This window comes from Sparus aurata, chromosome 3 (assembly GCF_900880675.1).
Source record: "Sparus aurata chromosome 3, fSpaAur1.1, whole genome shotgun sequence".
NCBI classification, from domain to species: Eukaryota; Metazoa; Chordata; class Actinopteri; order Spariformes; family Sparidae; genus Sparus; species Sparus aurata.
In genome coordinates, this window is record NC_044189.1 from 5,569,592 (window position 1) to 5,577,504 (window position 7,913).

Here is a 7,913-nt window from a genome sequence, read left to right on the forward strand (position 1 = left end):
TAAAATGTAAGAAAATGGTGAAAAGTGTTTATCAGTATTTTCCAAAACCCAAGATGATCCTCAAATGTCTTGTTTTGTCCAGAAAACCCCAAATTACTCAGTTAACTCTCATAGAGGATTTGTTTTTAATTACTCAAACCTATTTATGGATTATCAAAATAGTTGGTGAAAACTTTAATATTCGACAATAATCAACTAATCATTGTAGCACTAATGGCTTCCACTTCTATGTTTCTTCTTTTTTCCCAAGTTTTTCAAACATCATTAGTTCAGGTGTTCAGGAACGCCCTGTTTGTTCACACGCGCAGTTTGACACATTGACACATGGAGGCTGCCGGTGTGACCACAGTCAGATTTGTTGGTCACTGAGCGGCTCCAGCTGGAGCAGCTGACAGTTGAGGCTTGCTAAAGAGCACCTCAGCGGTGTTTGTAATCTCCACGCAGACTGATCCAGTCCCTGCGAGTGCAATGACTGAACTGGCAGCTTCACAGTCACATACACACTTTTCTAATCTCTGACTACTGCTGCTTAGATAAAATAGATTAAAGACTTAAGTGGAACTTCCTGGTTTAAGGTGATCCACACTCATATCACTATAACACTTAAATCTGTTTGTCAGCTCACTACAATGATATCATCGGTCACTCCAGTCTTCAATTATCCTTTTAGATATTCGTTTTCGTCCTACAAATGTTGCATGTGAAATTCCCTCGTTTTTTTCACTTTATGAACTCCATAGATGCTGAATTGATCCAAATTTAATTCAGATACACATGTGGTCAGTGTAAGACAAAAGAAGACGGTGAAGTAGCATGGCATCGTGGGAGTTCATTGTTTAACGCCCACCATTGTCTGATGTGACTTTATTTATGGAATATGTAATTATGTTTTTTTCTTGCAACGTTTGTTCATGTCTGCCGGTTTCCTTCCTCATTCTCTGATGTGTCATCTGATGTTTCCCAGGAAGTTAAAGCAACAGGCGACCTAATGAAACACAGCCGTGCCTCAAGTACAATTAGGATTTTTCTGTGTTGAAATATTGTTGGCAACGTTTTGGATATAATAGCGTAAGCACAAAACTCAACAAAATACAATGTATAACAATGGTCTATTCATATTTTGACATTTTAATGTGGAAATGTTACATATTTGATCTTTTTGATGGAATTACTGGCTTTATCATTATGTCTCTAAAATCTTAAAGGGATATTCCGGTGTAAGTTTAATCCACGGTCTCAGCACATAGTCCGGGGCATCTAACCTCCGCTAGCTTAGTTGGATTTCTATTGAAAAGCTGACAAAATTTACCACTCTTCTGCAGCAGCTTCCTGTTGACGGGAAGTCCCGACGAGTCTATTACCGAGTGCATGTATGATTCTGACTCCATGGAAAAGCAATAAAAGTTCATATGTGTCTTACCTGCCAGTTTATAACAGTTATTATCAAGAGCGGACAGGGAAAAGAACGGAATTGAGCATTTCTAACCGCACTCGGTAATCGTCGCGTCGGGACTTCCCCGACCCGGAAGCTGATGGACGAGAGTTGAAATCTGTTTTTAGCTTCCCAATAGAAATCCAGCTAAGCTAGCGGAGGTTAGATGCCCCGGACTATGTGCTGAGACCCTATTTGTACTGTTGCTGAAGTTTGGTGCTGTTCTGAGCATTATTTGTGGCTTTTTGGTGGCAGTTTATATTTGGATCCATTTACTGCAGTGTATTGTTGTCGTGCGGTCGTTTCTGAGGTTGATAAAACTCCGTAAATTAGCGGTCTGCTAACTTGATCTCTCGAGAGGGAGTCTAACACAGTTTCACGGTGATTTAGACCATGGATTAAACTTACACTGGAATATCCCTTTAACGTAGTGAGTTTATCCAACAATTTATGCAAAGTTCACCGTGTAACTTCACCATCACCATTAAAACTGACAGGCGGAAACTCATAAGTTGATGATTGTATATGTTTTATTTATTTTAGTTGACTGCATTTCAAAAGTTGTATTGTGCACACTTGGACGGCGGCTGTATTAATAATTCCACTGGGATGTTTCAGAAAGGTTCCGACATCTCACAGCCGATGGGAAAAATGAATAGCATGTGAACTTCTGGGCGTCAGTATAATCTTTTCCACTTCGACACCGTGTGTGTTCATATCCTCCATCGTGCCTCTTCTTCCATCAGTCAGCCTTCTCTCTGCCACCTCCCAGGTGTCCTCTTCATGCGCCTCACTCCCTCCTCAGTTACCTTCGTCTTCATCCCCTCAGTCACATCTTATTCATATCCCAGGGTTCTCTCTGCTCCGCTACTGTACCCAGAGAGAGGGCCCTGGTCTCAGCAGCTTCCTGTCTCACAAAAGACCCCTCTGTTTCCCCCCTCTGTGTTTCCTCGGCTGCCACCCCACCCCCTTCCTCAACACCCCTGTGGTACATTCCCTCCCTCTCCCCTGGTGCATTCCTTATTGACCTCTGCCGGCTGAGGAGTCCCTCTGTCAGCGGGGTCTGTGAGAGTTGAACTAAGCCTCAACTGATCTGTGGAGGCAGAATTCAGCGTTTCTGTTCAGGGCACGCCAGTCTCGAGATTGTGCCTTTGTAAATATGACTCGAATTAACTTTGTCACCGCAAAACACAACTCCTACGTGAGTCAAAGAACAAAAGTATTGGCATCAGATTGTTTATAGTACCTAAAGTAATAGCATGGACCATTTCTGAATCTATTTTATCATTACATTTTTATTATTGATTTATTCATCACCTTCATGTTGCAGCTGGATCATATTTGTATTACCTTAAAGCAACATTATGTAGAAACTGGCATTTTGGTGCAGTTTGGTGCCCCCCACAGTTTGAGAGGGCAACAGCACTGTCGTAAATATAAATCCCAGATCTGTAACAATTAGTCAGAAGTGATTCAAACAAAACACATCACGTCATAACAATGTTATGTGTTGAAAAATTGCATGTTGAAGTAAACGTGTATGTAACGCTGTGATCCGACCCTCTCCCTGAAGTTATTTGTGCAGAAACAAGTGATAAAGACACCATCAGCTCTTTAACAAGACACTGTACCATTAAAAAACAATTTTGAAGTTGTTACTTTAACGTAAGAAAGTTACCTAATGTTGCCTCAAATACAGCTCGGTCTCAGAATATTGGTTGATTTATAATTTGTGTCAAAAAACTAAATCTGCAAAGTAAATAGTGACTAAAGCACAATATTTCACACAAGATTAAAGTGCAGTAGATTTTGAAAGTAAATGACAAGTGCATCAGAATTCCACTCAGTTGCAGTACTTAAAAAGAAAACCTTAAATAGTTACATTCCATCATTTGCCAGCTAACCTGCCAACATGGAGGTGTGTCTGAGAACTGGTTTTCCTGAGCATAAAGCAACGTTATGTCACTTTTTTTTTACCTCCAAACTCACGTTGATGCTACAGTGTCTTGTAACCGGGTGAATGGTTTCTCTGTCTCAGCCGCTCCGCCTGCCTCTCACTTGTTTCTGCACTATGTAACTTCAGTGAGGAGGCAGGATCACAGCGTTACATACACTGTTCACCTCAAGATATACGTTTAAACATAGCAGTGGTACACATTCTGTTTTAACAGGTTTTGAAATGAAAAGGTATTAGAAAAGGTCTGTATATTAAAACAAGCCCAGTTTATTTCCAGTGTTGTGTAAGTTGACAGCTAGCTCAGAGTTCAGTTCACACAGATTCAAATGGACTGGTACAGGTTCATAGTTCAATATCTTGAGCTAAGTTCACATCTAGTTTACGTTCATTTGACTACGATGTAGTCTGTCTTCTTGTTGTTGGGAAAACAAGATAACTGTCAAAAGACGTTCGACTTGGATGGAGGAACTTTGCAGCTGTCGCCTTTGTTAATAGATTTCTTGCGACCATCGTGTCAATCTTGTTGCCTATATGACTGACATCCAGACTTCTGTTTTCAAACCATATTGGCATAATTTGCTTAAAGGTCAGATTTTTTCCATTGGAGTTTTGACCCATTTGTTTATTTAAATCCGTCGGCTTCAGCAGTGTCGCTATCTGTGCCTGAATTTCCCCAAATCACAAATCGTTTTTGAGTGTCACTATCTTTGGTGGGAATTAACAGTGCTCAGGTTCATCGGTTGAGATTGTGTACGTTCAGTCCACCGTTTGCAAAAAAACAGTGTTGTGCAGTTCTGAACAACCCGTTTCCAGCCTGTATTTTTGTTTAGCTACCAGACACATAAATATCACTGTTAGTTCATCTCAAATTATACCCATTTACTGTTAATTGGTATAAAGCAGATTATAGTTTATTATATAGATTGTAGAGCTTTAAAATCAGATAATCTACCACTAACGTTGAATCATAGACGTGCACTGGGCAACCATTATAACCTGACAGTTCTGACTTTGTTACACTGCGACCCTCGTGCCACCACCCCGACCTTCTCATCATCATTACAGCCGTCACTATTGTTAACTTTGCAAAGATCTGATGTTGATATATTGTTGTGCTGGGCAATTAGCTTTCTTGGCAGAGAACTCCATCTTCTAGTTTTTCTTCTTCATGCTGAATCTCATGTGTGAGATGTGTATGTTGTTATACAGCTGATTCCTCACAATGCGCAGACAAATGCAGTGTTAATACCTCAGGTCACTTCAGCCTTGAAGAGCCCAGTTGAGCAGCTGGTGTGAAAAAGGGCTTCCGGGCTCCGGGCCACTGCTCCTGCTGCTCCACAGCTCTTTGTAACGGTCAGCTGGTCCAGGTTCAGAAAGGTGTCACTCTTACGGCAAAATAACCCACCTGACCTTCGCCTCGACCTCACAGCGTCCAGCTGACTGGTCTGGGTTACAGCCGGGCTCCGCTGCCCTCTGTCCCTTCACCATTCAACCAACTGAATACTTCCAATGCTTCACATACTTGCTGCTTCTCCTCTTTCATCCCTTTCAAGAAGGAAACCCACAAGACCGGCTTGTTTTCAGTCTTTTCGTTCTAAAAAAAATGCTGGTCTGTCTTGGCAGAGTCGGTGAGGAGCTCTTTCTGAACCCAAACAATACAAGTTATTTTTACAAACAACCACAACTTGTAATGTGGGAAGAGTTAAACGTGAGCTATTGTTTCTTTATGATTTTCACATAGGATCATCTGAAGAGATTAAGTTGTACATTGGAAGTTTCCAGGATTTGGGCAGCAGGCTTAGTGTTCTTTCGTTTGTCTGTAGTGTATTTGTTTTTTGTCCACAGTCCAGAAATGAGTCGGTCAGGTAGACTGAAGAGAATGTCTGTTAGGATTGGAGTTGTGTCTGTCTAAGTTTCCTTCCCTTCAGTCTGATGCTGACATAAGCCAAATAACTGTGGGTGAAAATATGTTCTGACAAACAAAGAATGAACCAGCTGTTTCATTTAAGTTTTAGCATGTTGATATTAAACAGTATTTCCTTCTTTATTTCAGGTCTTTAACTAGCCAGATGTGTTGTTATTCTTAAAATATCAAATAACAATAACTGAATATTGATCCTGTTGTCACGTGTGTTCTTTGTTTCCTGGCAGCTCACAGCAGTTTAACCTCCACGTGTGTAAAACTGACTGATCTTAGACATAGTTTGGTTAACTTGTTAGCGAGATCACTACTCAGCCGAATCAAACATCTGAGTCATGTTTTCTCTTTCTGTGGAGGAACTTTTTAAAGCCTGAGACAATAAATCAGATAACGTCATGGTGATGTCATCAGGGCCGACGTGGTTTGGACTTGAAAATGAAAATGTGTAACTGAGAGACTGTGTTACGAACTGTGCCGTGGAGTTTGAAAGATGAAGGCTTTTACCAGGCAGGGGTGGTGTCATGAAAGATGTTGCATTATGGGAAATGCAGGCTCCAACAGATTTGGAGTTTACGTCATACTAGAAGCAAAAAGTCAGAAACATCTCAGTCTGAGCTGCTTAGATTGTGACTATTTCTTTTTTGTGTGTGTGTGTGTGTGTGTGTGTGTGTGTGTGTGTGTGTGTGACAGTATAGCACTTGAGTTCCTTTAAATAATCATGATCAAAATTTACAATCAATGTTATTATAAACAGCTGGTAAAATAGACAAACTGCCAGTATACAGCACATTGACTGCTGTAGGTATAAAGGAATTCTGTCAACCTTAGTGTCTGCAAGTTAATGAAAGCTAATTAGATGTGATGATAAAGGCTTTGAGAGTCTGGACATTTTTGGTTTAGGTTGTAGGTGCTTCAGTTTTATCCTCATCTCTATCTCTATCTTGAGTTTATCATCTCTGTCGTCCCAACATTTATTATTACATCAGCTCCAGATGTGTCAGAATTCAAATCAGCCTTTTTTTTTAAACATAAAATTAAAAGAAAAAAAAAAAGCAATTTTATGTACTGTAAACTTAAAGATAATAACCGGTGGAAAGCAACACAGGAAAATAGTTTCTCAGTTCATGGGAACTCCAGTGCCACCTTTAAACTGAGGTAACCTTTGCAGAGTCACTTTAAGGGAAACTGCTCTAAACTTAACTGTAGCCTTCTGTGTCCGGCAGCCGCAGCTGTTTAGGTGACTTCATTTGTGGAAAAACCTGCGACTTTGACAAGTATGTTGCTGTGTCAAAGACGCCGAGGTCCCTCCCTGTGTTCTAGTCAGTAGGTCAGTTAGCGACGCTCCTGTCCCTCCATCCATCCCTCCATCCCTCCCTCCATCCATCCACCTTCGTCCTCCCCACCTTGGTTTTTCTCTGGAATCTCCATGTGTAAATACTGTTTGATCCCTCCTCCCTCTCTCGCTTTCTCCCACCCCTCACCTCTGTCCTCTCTCCCCTTCTTTATCAATGGCCCTCATTCATTCCCTCTCACCCTCTGCATGCCTGTGTGCCCCCCACCACCAGCTCTCTGCCCACCCATCCTCCCCTCCCCGCTCCTCTCCTCCCTCCCTCCCTCGCTCTCTTTCTATTCATTCCTGTGATTTTTCCTGCCTGTACCTTTCCACGGCCCTAACGTCCCGTCCCGGGCTGCAGTTTCCTTAAACCTCCATTCGAGTCGTATCTCTCTCCTTCATCTTTGGCCATGTTTCATTTCAGGGATTTTGGTCTTTAGATGCAGATCTAGATGTGGTTATTTCAAGCTTAGGCCGTATTCATTAGCATTTATGAGGAAAACAAAAGAATTGCCGGTACTTGAGAGCACAATTCTTATAATTCCAGGTATTTTAGTGTTGGTTAGATATGGATCTTTTCTTCTGCTGCTTCTGTGAAGCACAATGGGGCTTTAAGTGTGCTGAATTTATGTTTTCAACAAATTCATACACTGTACATGAAACCTGCTCCACATATATATGCTAAGATCATTTATTTAGTGTCTCAGGGAACCATATTTTCCTCTGGTTCATGCTACACGACCGCTCCTTCTAATTGCCTTTTATTAGTACAGCCATTATGCACCATCTGGGCAAATTACCTTCTAACAGTGAGTAATTGTGCTTAATAGAGCAATAATTCAGTTCACCTATTGCTATATTTAACATCAAGAGGTAAAGAAGCTGCCTACAAACTCCCCAAAAAAAGAGTTGCTGTGCACACAATTAAACGTGTGCACTAGAGAAACGCTGAGAATGAGACGGAATGGAACACACACATACACACACACACACACACACACACACACACACACACACACGGCATTTTTTAACTTGACTTTATCAGATATCAAAAGACGAGCACACTCTGGCAAAATATACTGCGTGCTCATATATAAACGCTCTCTCTCACAGCCGCACACTGTTGGCACGCAAACGTCAGAGTTTGTGAACACTCACCCCACACAGAAAAACACTCCCACTTAGGTGTACCCTCGCTGTACCTCCCCCCTCCCTCCCTCCCTCCCTCTGCCCCTTCGTCACCCCTCGTCCTCCTCCTCCTCCTCCTCCT